The following is a 24,190-nucleotide window of genomic DNA, read 5'->3' as shown; positions in this document are numbered from 1 at the left end:
CCTCCAAGGTCAAATACGGCCGATAGTAATCATTAGAGGTGAGCTCTATACAAATCTTAATAATGATTTAATTTTTGCGTATAATTATACAAGTTATATTTCATTATCACTATGAGATCTCAAATTAATGCCTTCCACAATAAATGTACCGGGTGACATGACAAAATATATTCATTTTTGACGATATACCTCTCAGATCGGGCGTAAAATATTTTCCAAATTCCGACCCCACTGTTACTTTTATTATTATCAAATGTTTGTGAAAAAATCACAGGGATTGATTCGTTTTTCACAACACCCACAGTGAAACGTGTTTAAAGACATGTTAACTAAAGATGATGAAACGTGTTTAATGAATTGTAAACTATTGACGATATAAGGGAATATCACTTCTTGCTTTAAAAGACCAAAACAGAACTAAGGAAACTTACTATATTATGGTCCATGCTTTTAAGACTTGTTTAAAACAATGTTTATAGAAACCTTCATAGTTATTTTGGCAAACTTAAGTGCTAGTTGCTGCAAATTTTCACCTGGTACTCATTTTTAAAGGGACTCGCTCATGTTTTGGAACCAAAAATTAGTTTACAAAATGTTTAACTGAAAACACTTATTTTATCATTTGTTACTCTATGATAACGAAATTGCAGAAAAAAATACAATAGAAGCATACAAAAATATTTTGGTTAAGATTAGAATTTTTTTAGTAAACCAACGCCTTAACCACTAGGCCACAAGGACTCATACAACAATAGATGGATATTTTAACCTTTAGCAAATACATTGGTTAACATCACGAGATAATGTCAATCAACTTATTACGCCACAACGAATTGCTGAATCCCATTAGTAACAATATTCAAAATTGTGGTCTTCAAAGTGGATATTTGAGCAAATAACAACATTTGCTGAAGGGTTCCAGAAGTCAGTATTTTAGTTTTAACAATCCTAATGATTTGCTACACTTATTGTCGTCATAGAGCAAAAAGTTCATTTAACAAAACATGAGCGAGTCCCTTTAAAGTGATCACCATGGTAAATTAGTTTTAAACCAAATTGAATCATGATTATCATGCATTTAAGTTGAAAAAAACACTCATTTTTTTATATATTTTTTTTTATATTATTACAATAGTGCAAGTTATTTGAGCCACACTGCATTCAGTTCACTGAGCATCAATTTCTGACCGAATTTCAGCTACATTAAACGGAATTTGAGAAGAAACGTTACATTGTGTAATAAATTGTTAGGTCATAAATTCAGCGTTCCTAAATTGGCACAGGTGGACAAGTTTTTTAAAACCACATATATCATTATCACTCTATTAAATCGCATCTTTGTCAAGACCGGTCCCCTTTAATCAGGTGATACATTAAAATTCAATTTCTCTTCGCGAAGTTAGTGATGTAATAGAAATTCTGCATCAACACTGCCCTGTCAAACCGTAGAGCATTCAGGTAATGTGTCATTCGATATCAGAAGTTTACCATGTTTTGCGAACGTTTTGCTGAAATTTGCCAAACTTTCCCATACACTGACAAACTTAACCAACATGTTTTCGCACCTGGGGAAAAAATTACCATCATTTTTCATGCCTGCTGCGTCAAATAAGGTCCAATTCCATCGAAACGGAATGTTTTTGACCTAATGACCAAATAAGGTGACAAATTGTTAAAATTAAACATTTTCACCCAACAAACTTTATGTTAAAATTAAAATTAAAAATTCTTAATCATTTAAGAGACGCAAAAAAATTTAATCTGTTTTTTAAGTATTCTTAAGCCTTCATTCACAAAACTATTAAAAAAAAAAAGATTATTTTTTATTCAAAACAATATAAAACTGTTATATTTTAAAAACTAACTAGTATCCAAGAAGTCAAAAATCACCTTTAACACATTAACAACTTTTGGGCATAAGTCGAGAGTCTTCCAAATTCCTTAAACCACAAAAACCACAGAGTTGTTCTTCTATTACATAATTCCATGACATAGGTCACCAAAAATCCAGAAAAATGATACACTCCTACATACAAACATATGACAAACAAAAACAAGGATATCTTATTTACCAAGGGCAATATATTGGTTAAATTTTTCTCTGATCAATCAGTAATTAATACATAAAACCGGAATCGTCTATCTTGGACAATTAATGTCACTATATCCAACTATAAATGCCGAGATACAAATATCAATAATTGAACAGGATTGTCGAACCAGACTATCCTATATGAACATGATGAAATATTCTGGTTCCTTTTAAATAACAGCTAACATTGAACAAATAATTGGGATGGTTTAGAATAAAATTTCACCAAATCCTGAGTTTAGAAATATCAAAAAGAAATATTAAGTTGGGATTTGCAAAAAATATTTGTTATATATATTTATGATGCAAATTTAATTGCAAGTGTCTATTCAGTTTTTTTAATGACACAAACTTTAAACGGCTTTAAATATTAAATAATTAGGTAAATTCTTCAAAATTTCTGTTATCACCAAATGACTATTTAATTTACATTCTTAAAAGGTTCAAGCACAATTAAAATACCTATATTGTTTCATTCTTGACATGAAAGTTATAATCATTAATATTCCACTACAAGTAATAATGTTTAAGTCAAGTACTAAATATTTCAATGACCCATATTTTAACTACCATGGTAGGCCACACCAATTTTTTTTTTGGTCTCTGGATATTGGTGAAAAAAATAGGAGCATCCTTGTTAAAATATAAACATATTATTTTCTCATTTAGTCTCAAAATAAGAGTTCAGAGTAGTTGAAAGGTAATAGATACTGTCATGGAGTACATGTGCATGTCCCAAATTTTTTTGCCTAATGTAAGTGATGGAATATTAGTCCGCAGCAAAGCAGAATTTTTAGCATTTAAGTATGAAAAAAAATGACTACGATTGTTTGTTTTACTCTAATCTTAAATGGAAAAAGCGAAGCGGCTAAAGAATTATATTTTGTGTGTAATTTTCTTAAAATGATCATAGTAAAACTGTCCAACAAAACATCAATTTAGTGACTGGCCTCATGTTCAAATAAACTCACTATTTATTTATGATGTGAAATAAAATATCAAAAGTCTTCTGTTAAAGTCTGATAAACAAAGTAACGCAGGTATTCCAAGCATGCTCTTGAGATTTGGTTCAACAGTGTTGACAAAATATAAAATATTTTACACCAAGGAATAACTTGAAACTATTCTGAAAATATAAACTTAAGCGCTTGTTGACACAATGCCTTACATTGAGTGCCACAGAAACAATTTTATGTACATTTGAAACCCTGTAAAAATGAACAAAACCATAAACATTCATTTGAGACCACTTGCATTTTTTAGAACAATATTAAAACTAGAGATTGCTTTTTTGCAAAAACGCTTGTCTCCCCTATTGTGTGGTGGTATATGAAAAAAATAAATGATTGACATGAAATTTGTAATTTTGGACTGGAGACGAACCAACAGTGAAGTTTGGTTTATTCACCCATATTAAATAGTGAATATCTAATGCATCCTTGACCTTTGACCTACTGATCTCAAATCAATAGGGGTCCTGGGTGCAAGCGTTATTTAGTTATTGAGCAATGACCTTTTCTTCACCTCAAGGTCATGGTGACCTTGACCTTTGACCTACTGATCTTAAAATCAAAAGGGTTTTAGGACCAACTAGCATACCAAGTATGACGTTCCTGGGTGCAAGCGTTTTTAGTTATTGAGCGGAAACTATTTCTTCACCTCGAGGTCACGATGACCTTGACCTTTGACCTAGTGATCTCAAAATCAATAGGGTTAAACTACTAGTCATGACCAACTTGCATACCAAGTATGAAGTTCCTGGGTGCAAGCGTTCTTTAGTTATTGAGCGGAAACTATTTCTTCACCGAAAGGTCATGGTGACCTTGACCTTTGACCTAGAGATCTCAAAATCGATAGGGTTCATCTACTAGTCATGACCAACTAGCATACCAAGTATGAAGTTCCTGGGTACAAGCGTTCTTTAGATATTGGGAATAAACCATTTATAAGCTTAAGGTCAAATACGTTTTTTTACCTGAAGGTAACCTTGACCTTTGTTCTCAAAATCAATAGGGGTCATCAACTAGTCATGAACAACTAGCATACCAAGTATGAAGTTCCTGGACCCAAAGGATCTTTAGTTATTGAACAGAAACCGTTTCTTCACCTCAATGTCACCTTGACCTTTGACCTACTGATCTCAAAATTTATAGGAGTCATTTACTAGTCATGACCAACTAGCATACGAAGTATGAAGTTTCTAGGTGCAAGCATTCTTTAGTTATTGAGCGGAAACGAAGTGTGACGTACAGACTGACGGACTGACTGATTGACAGACAGGGCAAAAGCAATATGTCTCCCCATCAATGGGGGAAACATAAAAATGATACTTTCAATGGATTTAAACAACACTAGCTGTTTTTAAAAGAAATATTCCAAAATGAATTGCATTGAAAGATATAGGGAGGCTATTTTGTATATTTCACCAAAAACCATTTGCAACAGTCTTTCCATATGTCATGATGTGTAGTTATTTTAAGCGCCATTGTTGATTCCAAAAAGTTCCTCAAAAAAGCATGTTTTTGGTGATTATTTATTCAGTAGCGATGCTTGCTTGTGTGACTCATCTTGCATGGGGAGTGCCAGATGGGATTTTCCAGCAAAGCTAAATTCACAAGAACACAGACCCAGGCAATATAGGAACACATACCAATGCAATATGAGAACATATATCCATGCAACATGAGAACACATACCCATGCAACATGAGAACACATATCCATGCAACGTGAGAACACATACCCATGCAACATGAGAACACATATCCATGCAACATGAGAACACATATCCATGCAACATGAGAACACATACCCATGCAACATGAAAACACATATCCATGCAACGTGAGAACACATACCCATGCAACATGAGAACACATACCCATGCAACATGAGAACATATATCCATGCAACATGAGAACACATACCCATGCAACATGAGAACACATATCCCTGCAACATGAGAACACATACCCTTGCAACATGAGAACACATACCCTTGCAACATGAGAACACATACCCATGCAACATGAGAACTCATACCCATGCAATATGAGAACACATACCCATCCAACATGAGACCACATACCCACACAATGTTAGAACACATACCCATGCAACATGAGAACACATACACATGCAACATGAGAACACATACCCATCCAACATGAGACCACATACCCACACAATGTTAGAACACATACCCATGCAACATGAGAACACATATCCCTGCAACATGAAAACACATACCCATGCAACATGAGAACACATATCCCTGCAACATGAAAACACATACCCATGCAACATGAGAACACATATCCATGCAACATGAGAACACATATCCATGCAACATAAGAACACATAGCCATGCAACATGAAAACACATACCCATGCAACATGAGAACACATACCCATGCAACATGAGAACACATACCCATGCAACATAAGAACACATAGCCATGCAACATAAGAACAGTCATACCCACACAATGTAAGAACACATACCCATGCAACATAAGAACACATACCCACGCAATGTTAGAACACATACCCCTGCAACATGAGAAAACATACCAACGCAACATAAGTACACATACCCACGCAACATAAGAACACATTCCCACACAATGTAAGAACAGATTGCCCTGCGACATCAGAAAACATACCCATACCACAAAAGAAAACGCAACACCCACCCAATGTTAGAACACATACCCTTGCAACATAAGAACACATTGCCCTGCAACATCCGAAAACATACCCATGTAACATAAGAAAAAACACCAAGGCAACATAAAAACACATCCCTGCCACATAAGAACACATATTCCTGCAACATAAGAACACATCCACGCAACATAAGAACACATATCCACGCAACATAAGAACACATATCCACGCAACATAAGAACACACCCACTCAACATTAGTAACTCACCAAACACTTACACAACATCAGAAGACACACAAGAGCAACATTATAACATTGGACTTTTAAGTGGGATTTCAAAACATGATTTGAAATGATCTTATTAACAATCACTAAAAAAATGTATCTCTAAAATTAAAATTCCAGACAGGAGATAAGAAAACAAAATGGAAGCTATTAAAACGACGATTTAATGAATGCAAAGTGTGATATTGCATCAATCTTAACATTCATAGACATGATTAACATTTCCTGTCAACGATTTTCTGCATGTTACAGAGCGCACACTGTAATTTATTCATATCTTTTAATCACAACTTTCAAGGTCTTAAAACATTTCAGCAGCAAATAAAACATAACCTGACAATGCATGTTTTTGGCTATCTGAGACGCTGCATCGCATTTATGTCATTTCAGGAAGAGTGAATTTACTATACCGTAATTAAATTGACATAAATAAATGCATTAATCTTATTTTACAGACCTGAAGTTATTTTTCCCACAATATATCATTGTGTTTTATTTTCTGTTACCAACTAGACTTAAATGCATCAGTGAAGAACAGATTACATAAAATGCAATGATAAAATTAAAATCAGTCAGTAAAGGGACTCTCTCAATTGCTTTCGCACCAAATTCATTTTTTCCCATTAATGCATCGATCTGAAAACACTGATACTTTATCATAACTATTTTACTTTTTACTCTTTGATAATGTAATCGCAAAAAAAAAACACAATTAAAGTACAAAAAAATATTGGTTATATATATGGTTTTAGAACCCACACCGGTAGAGTCAAGGAAAAATAAAAAATGACAACAAAACCACACACCCACAAGGACTCATACACAAATCTAAAGATAACTTTACCATTGAGCCTTTCGTTGAAAAGCGTTACAAACACTATTTAAATCGAGGACATCACCCGCAAAGAAAATATTTCAGCCATATAGTATCTTATAGTTTTAACACTACTAATGATAAAAGGCCATACTTGATTACGTCATGCATAAAATAAACGCATAAAAAAACATAAGGGAGTCTCTTTAAGCTTACATGAGTTCTTACAAAAGTATGGCATTTATCAAACTTATGATACTATTCAATTATACTTTTCAGAATTGTATTGAATTTTCTGGATGTCAGGGCTAAAATATCTACCTAAACATCTTTGAAATATGAAGAAAAAAATTGTCAAATGTACAAAAAAATCGACCATCTAGCTAGACTGCTATCATATTATTTTCTTTAAATTTCTAAATACTTAATATTCAACGTGTTCCACAAACGAAGTAACAAAACAACCAAACAATACCAAGGAACATCCTTGCAATATAACTCTTTGTTCAAAATAATTCTCCACAGAAAATGCAAATTACACCTGATCTTTTTTTTCACACACATGCCCAGGTAAATTAATCACCTTTTATCAACAAGATATCCATCTTGACAAGCTGAAAACATAAACTGTTTAAACATCACAACAGCTGGCGTGCAAAGTGTGCTTTTTGCAAATAAACGAGGTTACCTCACAAAACTGTTGACTCATTATACCCTCCATTGTATTTGCAGTTTTACAATTCAAAGCAGAATCTATATGTTAGACGCATGATAAATACTTATTCACACATGATAATTATATTCGTATTATGCATGTGCTCTACGCAATAGGTTTCATTTGTTTATTTAAGCTTAAAACTAAACCATTTAAACCGCAAAGCCAGGCTGACGATTTAATTGTTTTTTTAAAGCAAAAATAAATATTTACTTTCTTAGTGCAGGCATATTTTGTATCAATACTGGAAAGTGTATGCACAAACCCCTTTATAACCAGCATAATTTAGAATACAACCTGTATTTACAGCCAATGAAATTGCAGATAGGCAATCAGTTAGTACTATAGGCTTAATCATAAAGAATGTCAACTTTCGCGAGTGTTTAAAGGTCGCCTACTGCATCTCATCTGATACACAATCCCTGCATCAGACTTTGCGTTGACAATGTATCAGCCAAAGGTTGTATTCTAAGACAGTTAGATGACCAATGCTCACTCCACCCATTCTTAATCATTAAGATTTTATTTCAGGTCATCTACAAGTATTACTTCTCTTATTATAAGGAGAATCAATGTGATGCTGGTTGTCTTTTTACCATTCAATAGACACCATAGTTTACAATTAATGATTACTAGCTATATGTATACCTAGAAAAATTCATATGCGTGACTGGCTAGTCGATGTTATCACTTGATAATTACCAAGTCAGGTATGTTGATTAAATATTATTATTATATTTTATTTTTTTACATTTTGGTATTTTTTCTACAATTATGATATCAAAGAGTAAAACATTTTATTAAATAATTGTCCTGAGATTCTTTACAGAAAAAAACTTCTTTGGTGCCAATCTGGTGTATAGTCCCTTTAAAGATGCACATATGAATGAACATTTGTATTAATAGCGAAAATTATATTGTGTTTCTTGGAGCAAGAATTTTATAACAGATATAATGATATTGCCAAAATTTGTAATATTATTGTTTAAAAACTAAAATTGAATAATAAATAACTATCTCTTTATTTTGGGGAAAACATCTGAACACAAGCCAATTTACCCTTATGCGAAAACAACTGTATATATACTACTAAAAAAACATTAAACTACTAAATGAAATTTGAACGGTCAGCTTCTATGGAAAATTTCTAAATGATTAAACCTAACAATGCTGAAAACATTAAATAAGGAAAAGTTTGAAACAAAACCCGCAAAACTTATTTCAGTTAAACCTGCACTACATGATATTCGATATGAAACATGAAATACGATTAAAGTGATGTATGTTAAAAAAACATTCCACAAAAGTGAGTCATCACTCCGAAAACTTATCTTTATTACTTCACAATTCGACCTAGATATACTTTGATAAATTACGCAGAAGAATTTTACGATAAACCTGGTCTTATCAATCAGAGTTCTAAACAACATATCTATCACTGTCACTCCACTACGATACATATAAACATGAAGATTAATTCAGAATTTTGAACTTAAATTATTCCGTCATTTGTCCTCGGAACATCGAAATCTGAAGATTTACATAATAGTTTTATGAATAACAAATCATTGACATTGTTTCTCGTTTTTTATAATAAAAGTAAAGGTCATGACTCTTTTAATGGTTACGATAAGTATGAAATACACACTGTTACTACATATACTATTTAATGCACCTAAGAACCAAAGGATACACCATTAAAGAAAATAGAGAGTGCACAATTAATACTTTCAACCCCACATTAAATAGTTAAAAAAAACATCGCTTCAAAACTGCGACACTACAGATTTTGATAGCCTTTTAAGGCTAAAATGGCATACATTATTTTTGTGTGTAAACACTGCTAATGGCAAATGTAATCAACAGGCAAGCACAAATTTAGGCAAATATAACATGTTGGCATTATAAACACTGCTTTCGGCAAATATTCATTTGTGGACATTCACTGCTTTTGGCAATCATCTCTGAAAGGCAAGCACAACTTTCAGCAAAATAGTTTGTTGACAAGCTAGAGTACTTTTGGCAAAACTCCCTTCTTTTGGCAATATTATTATGTGGTCAAGAACTGCTTTTGGCAATATCATATTGTGGTCAAGAACTGCTTTTGGCAATATCATATTGTGGTCAAGAACTGATCTTGGCAGTATCATATTGTGGTCAAGAACTGCTTTTGGCAATATCATATTGTGGTCAAGAACTGCTTTTGGCAATATCATATTGTGGTCAAGAACTGCTTTTGGCAATATCATACTGTGGTCAAGAACTGCTTTTGGCAATATCATAGTGTGGTCAAGAACTGCTTTTGGCAATATCATATTGTGGTCAAGAACTGCTTTTGGCAATATCATATTGTGGTCAAGAACTGATCTTGGCAAATATCGTTTTGTGGGCAAGCATTATTCTGGCATAAATTATTTTGTGGTCAACCAGTGCTTTTGTCAAATATCTTTTTGTTGGCAAGCATTTCAGCTGGCAAAAATCATTTTGAGGTCAACCACTGCTCTTGGCAAATATCGTTTTGTGGGCAAGCATTTCGTCTGGCAAAAATCATTTTGTGGTCAACCACTACTCTTGGCAAATATCATTTTGTGTGCAAACATTATTTTATTCTGTCAAAAATCATTTTGTGGTCAACTAGTGCTTTTGTCAAATATCATTTTGTTGGCTAGCATTTCAGCTGGCAAAGATCATTTTGTGGTCAACCACTGCTCTTAGCAAATATCGTTTTGTGGGCAAGCATTTTTTCTGGCAAAAATCATTTTTTGATTAACCACTACTCTTGGAAAATATCATTTTGTGGGCAAGCATTTTTTCTGGCAAAAATCATTTTGAGGTGAACCCCTACTCTTGGCAAATATTTTGTTGGCAAGCATTTCTTCTGGCAGAAATCATTTTTTGGTTAACCACTACTCTTGGCAAATATCATTTTGTGGGCAAGTATTTCTTCTGGCAAAAATCATTTTGTGGTCAACCACTGCTCTTGGCAAATATCGTTTTGTGGGCAAGCATTTCAGCTGGCAAAAATCATTTGGTGGTCTGAACCACAAGCTTGAGTGGAACGCACTTTGTTTGTTCTTAGTATAGTGCTCATACTGTTAATGTCTTTAAAATATTTCTGCACTTCATCTGAAATGTTTGAACGTTTTTGCACAACTATATCTCCATCAGTAAAGATTACTTTTCCATCTTTAACTGGCAGTCTTGACATTCATAGCGGGCTTAGCACCTGGTTTAAGAATTTCAACTATGATACTGAGCATGGCTGTTTAAACATGCCAACGAAGAGAGGGGGGTATGCTTATCCCTTAAATTTAGCCCTGGTTCCTTTACAATAATGAAAATAAACCCGCAATAATCCTTCTCTTTTATGACCGACCTAGGAAACACTATCACTCTTGTTGCTAAATAAGTGAAACCCTCTTTGGGTAATAAATGCAAAAATGACGAATTTTGTAGAAAATTTTACAACACTTAATTCAGTAGTCTCCTTAAGAAGCCATTTTCAATGATCGCCTTTGAAGTTTGACCTATTGTATTGAACAATACGTATTTACGATGTGGGCATTTTTCCATTTATGACAAAAGTGACTACATGACATGTAGCCATCATTTATATAAATGTTACAAACGGTGACTGAAGGACTACATACTAAGGTCTGATTTTATGCCCTCGTCCAAAAATATTTCGCACAGACTTGAGTAGAAACTTAAGCATGCTTAAAATTCTCTACCTTAGACTTCTAAGTCAAAGTGAAGATTATTTTATTGGTGCACTTGAATATTTATGTACACAATGCATTGTAATGGATCAACAGCTATACAGGACAGGGGCGTATCTAGTCATACTTTAGTATGCCCGAGCGTACAAATAAATTTAGGTTCCCGGGTATGGCAACTGCTTAAAAGTCAAAATCAAATGTTGAGGAGGTGTTTACTGTATCATACATAAAAATTTTCACTGGCTAATGTTTGTTGTAATTTATCTAAATGTTAGCGTTCAGAATGCTTGAAAATGGTTCCTTTATAATTATGGGATCTTCAAAAGGATCTAACACTCGTTTCGCTTCCACCCAATTGAGACTTAAGTGCAGAAAGACCTTCATATGTTGACACCTAGCAAAAACGTTCAGGCGTACAAGTCAAGAAACTCCGGGTACGTACGCCCCTGAATGATTCAGCATAACTCACCTGGGTTGACAATTTTAAACATCTGCTAGAAGACAAAGCTTAATCAATGGGCTTAATTAATTACGATGAACTTGATATATATTTGTATATATATATAAATATCCAACAATATTCTTGTTTAATTGAAGGACTTTAAAGTGCCAAATCTTCAGCCAGGAGCTTACAAACTATCGCGAAGATCTACAATTGGAGATTAATTTAACCAATAATCCTTTTAAATTAAGCATTCCGATGAGGTTTTATTCAAATATCTTTAACTGTTCTGCACACATTCACAATAAAATATTGAATTTTTATATCACAGTTATTGTAAGAACTATTTTCAACACAGTTAAAGAAATACCCCCTCCAAACTTTCTGTGTTTAAATAAAACAAGTTCTTTATTCCTTAATTTAGTTAAAGTTTTTCTTTTTCAACAACTGTTCATTTTACCTGCTGTTAAAATAACAGGACTGTTAGAAATAAGTGTAAAAGTGGAGCTTTAATATCTAAGTTTATATCTAAGTTTTGCAATATAAGATTTTTTTTGTATCATGTTTGAAAAAACAAAACACATGTCTGACACGTTTCTAAACATATACTTACTTTTATACTAAGTTAAAATTAAAGTAAATCTACTTTAGAAAGTGTAAAAAAAATAGTTCTAAAACATTTAATAAGAAAGTGCTAAGTAAAATAAAAAATGTTGAAATAAAATCACACTTTTTCAAAGAAAGTAACGAATCTTCATCACAAAAAAGAACCTAGTAATTGGGCATTGTTTTTTGGTCTAATTACTGTAGCAAAATTTATGGGTTACACATGTATAATATATTCCCCTCCCCCCACATATATTCAATTCAAAATATATTGTCAATTAAGCATTTTTAAAATACTATTTGAGCACTTTTATTAAAGTACTATGGTACAATTATTTTATCCCAGGGTTTTTATAATAAGTCGAACATTTTTTTTTAACAAAAGGCTATGATCGTGGATTTGATGTTTTTGAAGTTAAAATCTGAGATAGGCTTTACTTTAAGCCAGGCATCATTTTCTCGTTCATTTTAAACTCATCAATCATACTTTATTGAACTATGAATAAAATTTTGAGGGGGGAAACAGGCTATAATATTTATCATATATTTAATGCTATCAAGAAACGATTTAAAATAAATTATTTTTAATTGCATCACTTAGGTATCTGTTCGAAGCATTCGAAGCATTCATAGAGAAATGTGATAACACGTATAAAGCTATAAATATTATATATTATTTGAGTTAAGTTATTAATATTTCTTTGACAATTATGGCGTACTTAAAATTATTTCATAGCCATTAACTTTTCATTATATAAACACATAAAATGCATATTTTTGATCGACTTTTGCATTCTTGAAATATTATCAAATTTCTTAATTGATTTTAATCGGCTCTTGAAATAGTTCACTTTTATAGCTCTAAAATGCCAACGACTCTTGCAAATAGTTCACATTTGCAGCTCTAAAATGCCAATTTTATTATGGAAATTTTTTAAAAGATGTTTCTGACAATGGATATGGACAATTTAAAAGCTGTTTTTGAATGACAAAAATCATTATAATTGGTAGAACTATCATAATCCTATTTCCGTAATACAAAACGCAAAGAGAACGTACAATTTGCAAAACAAATCTAAAACCTTGCAGTTCGATACCTTTAAAGGACAGGAAATAGAATTATTACAATTAATCCTCAATTTACATAAAAAATAAAATTAGACATCGTAAATAATCCTGACGTTTATCACCTTAGTTCAATTGGCAGAGCATTTTTTTCTCAGCAAGGCTCCCCGGGCTCGATTACAAGCCTGGATGCATGTGAGTTAAGCTAGTTGTCACCAAGTCAGAACTGTATTACCCCACCTTCCCCCACCCCCTCCCCAGTGTATATAATCTGGATTCTCGCAATACCATCATTGTGTGTAACTTCAAGTCTTAAAGAGTTGACTTAACAAGTATACATAACTCATTGTTGCCAGAAATTAGGAACCAAAACCTTCTACATTTTGATGTTGCTATATTGAATCTGCTGGCATAAACCCTACGAATTATAATGATGTAATGAATTGTTACAAAATTATTGCCAATTTCACAAAAAAATAAGTTAAAATTAAATATCATATAGATTCGTAAAATTTAAATGAGATAAACATCCACATGGGCCAGACATTTAAAACAATAAATTTCCGTTATCTCAACAACTTTATCATAATTGCGATCAAATCTCCAATTGATAAGATTAAAGCCATTGTGTAGTTGTAATACACAGATAACTTAATTGCTTAAAAAACGGTCCGATACTTTGTATTTCAAATACGAAAATATTTTTGATAACAATCAAAACAATGTGTGCAAAGACATTTATAAAAAAAATAGCATAACTCGCAGAAATGATATGCATTACAGACAACATGTCAGGCAGATATAATATAATTTGAATGTTAAAAAAAACTAAAAAATACTGTCTTTATTCAGTGATTTTTCCACCATTTTTGTAACAGGTCGGGGGCTTTATGATCGGTGTAAAATACATCATTTTGACTAAAATTTGGGAATCCAATTTTGTCTAGAAAGGAACAAGAACTCTGTAAGAAGATAACAGAATGTCATAAAATTTACTTTAAAATACACAAACTTATCCGCAAACTTTTGTTTTCGAGTTGATTTGCTCACAATTTACTCTGTAAAGTAAAGAATTAAATAAGATACTTCATATAGCTTTTTTTTAACTCCCAAAATTAACACACCAAACATTAATCCCAATTTACCATTTCCATATAAGTAAAATCCTTGTTCTTCAGAGTAGCTGGTGTCCTGTACATGTCAATGGGCCAATGAAACTTCACTAACTATTCCCTCCAGAAATTCGGCACCACTGTTTTTCTCATTAAATTCAGTATTTTTATCCAATAATACTTTATTTCTCTTGTTTTCTGCCAGATGTTTTCTACCTGATTTTCTGGTTTTTCATTTACCTATAAACATAAAATGCACGTCTATATGCATGAAAATAATCACCACCGAGAAATGTTCTACCTCCAGTAAAACAGACGTCCAATAAAACGCAATAAATCCGGATGGTCTGTTTACTTCCTACACTAAATAATCCATTTCTTATATTTATTTCTCTTTCAAGTATTTAATTTCCTAACTGTTATCATTTTTTGCTATGGTTTAAGTGTGTTCCCAGTTTTGAACAAATAACCAATCCTTTTAAATATCACCACGCTGTGAAAAACAAGAATTACACTGAATATAGACACAAACACAACTATCAATAAACTGTTAAAAAGACAACATGGTAACACAGTCACAATCCATCCATCTATCCTTTTTAACCTGCGAAAATGTCCAACAACTACGAAATACCTTTCACAATGTACAGTGATAGGCGACACATCTATAACATTGTGGCTACCTACGGCTCATTCAAGTATTAAAGAAGTTCTGTTGGTAGTTTGTATTGGTAAAGCGGCAAACACATACCTTTGCCATGTTTAAACGCTGTTTATAAACGCCATCTAAATTGATCACAAATGTAGCAAATATTCAAAATTTAAACATCATTTTATGGAGATATTTATTCATTTACAATAAATTACAATCTGTTTTTTTGTAAAACATGATAAGTTCAAAAGATGAATTCAATTTAATGACAGAAAAAACAACTAAACATGTTTTCAAATGTACATTAGCTGATTTTAATTTCAGTGATCTTTTGGAGTATTGGAAATTTCGATAACTTCAAATGGTTTAAAATTTGCTTATTTGACCTAATACAGCTAACTTTAAAATATTGTTATATGACATTAGAAAGGCTGGGTGTAAACTTGGCTAATATTCATCATAGGTACTTACTTAAAGTTTTATCTTTAATATTCCGATGGCAAATATTTGGCATTACCGTACTTATTGTAAAATTGGAAAACAATTGTGCGTACAAAACAAAGTTTTAAAGTCAACCAAAATATACTTAATTACTTCTTCTGTTCATGGTTTCTGATCACATTTTTCATGTGTTGATGAAGAAGGGTTAAAAATAATGCTTGCAAAAGAAATCTCTGGTGTTAATAATTCATTACCCTCTATTTCAAAATTTTGAAAAAGTATAGTATCATTATATTAGCTGGCATTTACAGTGTCTATAATTTTAATACCTGCAAAAATGGGTGTATCTCCCACTAGCAGCTAACACCAGAAGTGGTTCGAGCTCAGCACTTGGCACCTGCAAAAATGAAGTAAAACAGTAACTTTTGTTAGCAGGTTGTATTATAATAAGAGTTATAATGAAGTCAATACCGGTATCATACGATTTAAGACAGAGAGAACTTTCTTGGCTCGCCATACAAAATCTAATATTTAAGGGCTCAAAGTAGGTGTATATTATCTTATGCATATAGTTAAAGAAAATAATTTTTTAAAAATCATGAAAAAAGTACAATTCAACATCATCAATTCATTAAAGTAAATGTCCAATGACTTTATTTTTTTATTATGTGAACTACGACTATGGTCAAATCCATACTTTTTATTACGTAATTGTAATCCTATTTAAGCTAGAAATTACTTATTTCTATTTATACAAGGCTTTAAAAGTGTTTATTTTCCCATTCACAGACTTGAAAATCACCCAAAAACTAAACACAGTGGACTAAATAGTAGCTCCATTCCAACGCATGACCAAATAGACGAAAATTTAGAATGTTGTATTCTCTTTAAAATCACCATTTTCAAGATTTTTTTTATAAAATTCTTCTTTTTTTTATACATACACTTTACCTGTAACATCCATTTTTAAACAGCAAGTTTGATTTATGACGAATTGAGAGATACTTTAAGGAAAGGTCACTGGACGTAGGTTTATTAAGTAAATATTTGACCACGATGAATTGTCGGACCATAAAACATTACAAATGGCTTCATTGTACTTCAATGAATGATTTTTGATTTTGACTTTTTATAAACAGGAAAAAGTAACCCGGACTCAACAAAAGAAAAAGCCTAATTTTAGAACGATCATTTTCTGTGAAGTAGTATTTAAGTGCCCCATTACTCATTATAAAACATTATAGGGCTACTAATGTGGTCAGCAAAACGTTTATTATATTATTGTTTCAATTTTAACCTGCGTCATATAATAATATTTTTTTAGTGAACAATCATTTTCATTTTGAGAATCATTAATATAAACTTCTTGATTTTCATGTATAAAATTAAGTATAAATATTTAGTTTTATGTTAAAATTGATTTGCTGTTTAAATGGAACGAATCGTTAAGACATGAGCACTGCGGATTGAAGCCATCGCTCGTCGGTTGCTTTTGTAGTAGAAAAAGGGACATAACTCAATAATCGTTAAAGACAGAGTTACGCACCTTGATATTCATTTGAATTAAATGTCTCTGGCAACTTGTGTACATTTGATTATTTTGAATGGTTTTAGAGCTGAAGCCAAGGTGAACGTTAATGCACTAAGACAACGCCGATGAAACCATGCAAGGCTAATTAATTGACAAAACCTTCACTGTCCCTCTTCAAAAAGCAGACTGCATATAAAACAAAACAATCTACTAATCCACTGAAATGCCTGTTTATAATGATTAATCTACATTTTAAAATGTTAATATTGACTTATTGCAACAGCTGTAAAGATATTTGTTTACCTACACAAAAAAGGATGGAGTTGCCTGGAATTATCAATCATATTATTTAATCCTATATTATTTGCCACAAAAGAGCAAATCTAATGCATGCTGTGAAAAATCTACACACAAATACCATAAAATGTTGTACTTCCTATTTTCATAAACATCATTGAGTAATAAAACAATACATTGAATGGGCGCCTTTTATCTTGCAAAACAATTAAAACATGGATCACAAAATACAAAAGCTTAAAATGGCGCCCACAGCGTTTGTAACAATGGTAAGCATTGTTAAACATTTAAATATCTGTACTTAATTCATGCATAAAAAAAGTCACATCAATATTTCAAAACCACACGATTACTGATTTTTCGCCTACAGTTGAAGGTGGCGTAAATGGGTGTAGTATTATGCCCGACTTTTGATAGTATATATGCGTATAGGCGACCTAAATCCTTGAAACATTAGATGTACGAATGTTTTCTTCTAAATGTGGTTTCGAATTTCCGAACAAAGCTACATTTGTAATAAGAGAGTTCTTTAATTGCACAATAATTTAATGATAAAATCAAAACATTGCAAAATTTAGGTTACAGCATGCTACCTCAATACATTAATAGGTTTTGGACAAATATTAACAATGCCCATCACGCCATTTAAAGGGGCATATGTAATGCAAAATTTTAAACTAGAGCTATCACAGAATTGATAAACACCCCCAAGTGACACCTGGATATGGAAATGGTATTTTTCAAACCATTTTTTACTGAGTCAAGGGTCACAACTCTTGTTTGAGTTATTTCAAATTGGTGAAAATGGGAATGGTATTTTTCAAACCATTTTTACTAACTATAGGGCCACAACTCTTGTTTGAATTAGTGAAAAACAAATTGCAGAGGCTGCCTAACATTCAAGGGGCTAGAAAAAGCTCCTCTCAGCGCGAAAACTAGCATTGTAGCCAAAAATACACCTCACTGCTGACTTGTGACATGGTTAGAATGGCTTTGGTTAGAAAAGTGGGAAACTTCTTAAGTGTCGAGAATTACCAACAAAACAGCAATCGGAAGAATCAGAGGATTGACAACTCATTTAACAGGTGAATGAAAAAATTGGAGTAGCTGGACCTGGGGAGAAAATACAAGGTAATAAACTTCTGGGGAAGAGCTTCAATCTTCTACAATGGGAACCAGACCCATGTTGTGCTACCAAAACCTAGAGGGCCTTCTTGTAATACCCCAACAGTCAAGTGACCTTGAATAATGTTAAACTGGTTAAGTCTTTGGTTAGGTTAAAGTTGGCAAAAATATTTGTTGATTGGGCGTAAGGCATCGAGAGGTGGACCAAAAAAATAAACAACAACATTCCTATGACATTTCTCCAGACCAAGTGCACTTCTTTAAGTGAATCAACAAGGGACACAAAAAAAACAGGGTCATAACAGGTGACAGACACAACTCCTGTTTAACTACCAGTACCTGGGACCTGTTTAATGATTTTAAAACATAACAGTAGATTTTATGTTTTATTTTTTTCCACAATGATAATGCTAATTTTTAAAAGCAAAACATTTTGGCACATTTTAAAATATTAATAAAGGTGATAATAAAATCTCATTACTTTAATGCTAACGTGCCTTTAATGTTTATAGTGAATATGTATGAAATTATTGACAGATATTTATGTATCTTGAAAGTCGAACAAAATAAGCTTAAGGCGAAGTGACAAAAGATGTCATTTGACGAGATAAATAATCGAGAGTATTTGCAAGTGGTGACACTGGTCTTTTACCTGACACGGGCATAATTAAAATCTGGCGACAAAAGATTGACAAGTTTTCAAATTTTAATATGAATTCAAATCACTGTCTTCCAATGAGTACATTATCTTCATGAGAGAAAACATCTTGCTATTGTTGGCCACATAATGTGATAACACTGATTATTTTCTTGAATTAGAATAATTCATGAAGAATTTTTTTCTATATTAACATTTTAGCTATGCCTTAATTAAACATCATCTTAAAAGTTAATTTAAAGGCTTAAAAACTTAAATTTAAATCAATTTAAAGCAGGCAAGCTGTATAACTGGAGCGATATTCATGGTTATATGATATAATTTCTTGATTATATCAACAAATACTGAACTTTCATCATACTTTAAACAAAATTCAAACATTTGTAAAAAAACTTTCATATAGTCATTTAATTTGACTATAAAAACTTTAGGAAATTGATTTAAGTGAAGAAATGACTTAAGATGTTTTATGAATACCAGAATATCAGGAGTCTTAATTATGCACTAGTCAATTGTAACCAGGGCCCCCCAGGTCCAGGGGTATATCAGGGATAGCCGGGGAAATGGGCCATGTTTTTACCTTCCAGGTTTTGTCTTCACGCAAAATATAGCGGGGAATGGGCCTTACATAGGTTCCCTGGGGTGCGGGGCTATTTGGCAGGGACCTGGGGTGGTTGGGAGGATGGGTCGTCGTTACAATTGACTAGTGCATTAATACATCATACCTGAACTGTTTGCTGACTTAAATACGAAGATTTCCTAACCCAGTGTTGCATAATACTTGAACATCATATATCTCCATATATCCCTAAATCATTCTGACTTATCATGAAATAAACGAAATTCCAAACAGCGAATCAATCTTAATACAACAAGATAAAAACACCAAAATTACTATTCAAATGTGGCATGCAAGAAATGCTGAACATAGCGATGAGGGGACATCGCAAGTATTCAAAAAGTTCGGAATGTCATGTACGCCTATTGTAAAACCAAGGTGACTGTAATGATCCTAAATAATCGCACTCGAGGATTGAAATAATCATTCAGTGATTAACTGTTTCCCCACTTGAGGGGCCGTAGAAGGGATCTAAGGGCCTTATACAGCTTTAAGGGCCTGTTAAATTACCCTATTACTGATAAAATTCAGGGAATGTTAACTATAGTTTACCTAGATGTGAACATGTTGATACTTTCACAGGAATTTTTCCTATGAATAGGCTGCTCATGGTCTTTGTATTGTAACAACAGGGAAAGAGCGAAGGGGTGGTTGATGACTGATAGAGCAGGGGGTGGGGGAGGCAGTTGGTTGAAGATTGGAGGTGAGGCAGTGATCGGGGGACATTCTTTAACACTCATAATGTCACATCTTCATTTTCTCATCATATCTTGCATTCTTTAGTGCAACACCTATTTATCAAACTTACTATTTCAAACCCAAAAATCCAGATGTTATCACAGGTAAATATCCAATCAAAATAAAGATACTGCTTTTCTCCTGAGAAACATGTCCAGCTGAGTCCACTATATGCCTGAAACAATATTTCCAATATGTCTGCTCTCAAAGGTAATCCAAAACAATAGATGAAAAACGAAACACTGATTCTCCTAAGCCTAAAAAATTGGAATAGCTAACTACCGCACTAGGCCAAGCTGTCCTAGGCTAAATCGGTCAAAAATCCGAAGCCAAAGATGCGAATATGGTCATTTGCATGGACATATGACAGGTCTGACATTTCTCATACATATCTTTGCTTGAGGGCATCTCTTGTTGATATAAATATGATAACTGCGGCTACAAATTACGAGCCTTCCTATCGTCTTCTCTTCCAAATGGCCTGCGTCAATGGTAGATGACAAATGGACGGACCTTTCAACACTGGTTGTTGTACTACAGAGTATTGTGAAGATAACAGTTACAACAAAACCTGATTGTATGATAAAGAAAAGGTGTTGAAATGACAGTTGGAGTTCGATAACAATTTGGCTACCATGCAGTTCACTTCAGTGTATGAAATGTTTCACTTTTGCCCATTAAAAGTCATGAGAAATAAATTATAAATGAAAAATACTGAATTTTTATTGCATAAGCGAGAAAAAAGAAACATAGTACAATGTATAATTTAGAGAATTGCTTATACCTCTATAAATTGATGTATATCAAGGTTTTAACTAATAGTCAGTATTACAGTAAAACTGTTTTTAAAATGTTGTCCTTTATTCTTTAATATGTTTTTCTTTGGGATGGGTGGGGGTGGGGGGGGTGGGGGGGGGGTGATGCTTTGAGAGGGTAATTAATTATGAAAATTTAACATCAAATAAATTAAAGACAATAGATATACAGGTAGATATCAATTTGTCAAAAGAGTATCTCATCTTGTAATTATTTGATAACACAATCAAATACAAAAGTAAAACAGATGTCAATCATTTTACACAATCATTTGACATATGCCCCCGATTACAATGAATAAATTCAGGTCAATATTCATTACATCATAATTTTGCAAAAGCAATAAAAAACATATTTTTAGGGGGAAAATGTATGGCTAGTTTAATATTCACATTATCATGATAATGCATAACATTATGTACTAATTGTCTCTTCTGATTTGTCTAGTCGTAAATACCGACGGGCAAATACACGGTGGGTGGGGCACATTGACAGGTCGTTACCATGCATGTCACATACATGAAATATTACATTTGTACTGATAACCTTGTCATGTGTATTTTAGTATAACAGAAGCTCTCTAAGGCAAGACTTAAAATAGTCCGAGTTTCCCCCCTGAGTCTCACAACCTCAGTGGATTGAGTGTGGGCTAGATATTTGGTAAATGGTTTTGTTAATATTACTTTTGCAGAACAAAAAAACAAGTCTTTTTTCACCATTTATTTCTCTGAAAAGCCAATTTTGGTTTGAAATTGATTTCCAATAAATTGCCAGAATTAGGGTTGGTCATGGGACTGGAAACATTTAATATTTTATTTACGCCCTTATCAAGTATATACCAGTAATTACAATAGATAATGCATTTTATGACAATGAATGGTGTAAGTAAGTACTTTGCCTAAAATGATGGATGTTAAAAAAGGACAGAAGTAATGAATGGAATCCATAATAATTGTATAATTATGTTCATATATGTTCGTTCTATTAAGGCTTAATTGGGGCCAACTATAAGTTCAAACATCCACACTGGTTAATATAGAGGCATTTCATGCTTAACACTAAGTTAGCATTGATATTTTGGTCTTCTGTACAATTAAGTTGCCAGCAGACGTACTTCATTGTTCAGAACTCTAATAATAAATATTATTGCTTGAAAGTTACCTTATAAAGTACGGAAAATAAACTCTTGCCACAAACATCTGAATTAAGCTGTTTGTTGTTGTTGTTTTTTAAACATACAAATATAGGGAGATTTGTAATTATTATAATTTAAACAACCATTCATTGTAAACCTACACGTAACTAGAACTTCAATGATTTTAACATCTTAACCCAACTTTTATCGTGGGAGGGTTTCAAATATAGGATTGATGAACTGAATCGGTATCAAATGATTTTTTTCCGCTTATATGAGGTTGTTTTTTCCCCATAAACTTGTAGAAAAACATTTGGAAATCCTACCTAGCTAAAAGTAACCATCCTAAATATTTTACTTAACAGGATACATCTAAATATTTTGTATTCGTTGGGTATTACTCAATGGAGGATAGGTAACTTAATGGGATTTGAATCAATCATTCGACTTTTGAGTGCTCTTCAATAATGCATTTGTATTGTGATGAAATATTTTCATAGTATGGATTGGCACGAGATCTTGACCTCACTTAATCCATGATGCAAGATCATCTTGAAAACATCGGCTTTATTCAAAATTTGACGTCAAAGGTTCTTAATATACACTCCAGGATAATTTGATAATTAATGAATAATAAATCCATTATCTTATAATTATAGGTAATTTTCTATAGTGTCATGACTGAGGCAGGATATTTACAAACGTTTTAAAGAGAGATTTTATTTATTAATCAATAAAAAATAAATTAATTAATACCTCAACACATATTTTCCTCAATTTCGGCTTCAGTCAGTGTTAACAGCAGGTCAAGAAAGTCCTGAAAAATAACAGTCATCCATTAAAAAGCCAATTAAGAACACTAGTACCAGTATATAAATTCTGAAAAGTGCTGTGACTTTATTACCAGGCATTATTATACCAGTATCCAAAGAGAGATTTCATGGTAGGAGAGAATCTAAAGAGAAGTACTGCACTGTACAAAATTTCTATCTAAGGTACAAATCCGTCTTGGGTGCAAAATCTCCCCCCTAAGTACAAAATCTCTCCTATATACAAGATCTCTCTGTGTTGCAAAATCTCTCTCATATTATATAGTTGCAAAATCTATTCTATATATGTACAAAAACTTCCCTTGGTGCAAATTCTCTCCCAAATACAAAACTCTGCTAGGTGCAAAATCTCTCCTAGGTACAAAATATCTCTTTGGTGCAATAATCTATTTTAGGTGCAAAACCTTTCTTTAGTGCAAAATCTCTCTTTAAATTACAGTATCTCTCCTAGGAAGTAAAAAGGCGCAAAATCTGTTCAAGATGTTTTTATAAAACGGTGGGCCCAGGACTGTAGCTAGACTTGAAATAGATGTTGACCCCTATAATACTAGGGTAGGGGTGGGGTAGTGTGCTGGGTGGGGGGTAGTTTAGAATAAATGAAGGAGCATTTCTAACCACTTTTCGAGCTCTTAAAGTACATCATTGGATGATTACGCTATGCATTTCATCAAGTGCTGTGGGCCAATTGACTGGCAAAATGTTGCTGCCCCAGTTTAATTAAGCTGAAGAAATTAATTGAATCAATATGATTAGACAAAAATATGCAATTATCACTAGCTCAGTTGGTATTAGTTGACTGCCGACTGAAAAAAATATTGTTCAAACGCAG

General features: G+C 32.7%; 1 protein-coding gene across 5 annotated transcripts in view; it reads right to left on the bottom strand.

Annotated features, from left to right (window-relative positions):
- The window catches only part of LOC128202954 (uncharacterized), a 48,058-nt gene that overhangs the window by 10,516 nt on the left and 13,352 nt on the right, over positions 1-24,190 (bottom strand). For 3 of the 5 annotated variants that reach the window (XM_052904154.1, XM_052904153.1, XM_052904155.1), the window contains exons 4-5: positions 23,288-23,348; positions 15,942-16,009 (exon numbers count right to left, since the gene is read on the bottom strand). The gene's annotated coding sequence lies outside the window, so the exon portion shown is untranslated. Of the gene's footprint in view, positions 1-14,552; positions 15,213-15,941; positions 16,010-23,287; positions 23,349-24,190 lie in introns of those variants that run through there. The other 2 variants (XM_052904157.1, XM_052904156.1) reach the window with 2 other exon arrangements.

This window comes from Mya arenaria, chromosome 9 (genome assembly GCF_026914265.1).
Source record: "Mya arenaria isolate MELC-2E11 chromosome 9, ASM2691426v1".
Classification (NCBI taxonomy): Eukaryota; Metazoa; Mollusca; class Bivalvia; order Myida; family Myidae; genus Mya; species Mya arenaria.
The sequence above is the reverse complement of the archived record's forward strand: the minus strand, read 5'-3'. Positions and strand labels throughout refer to the sequence as shown.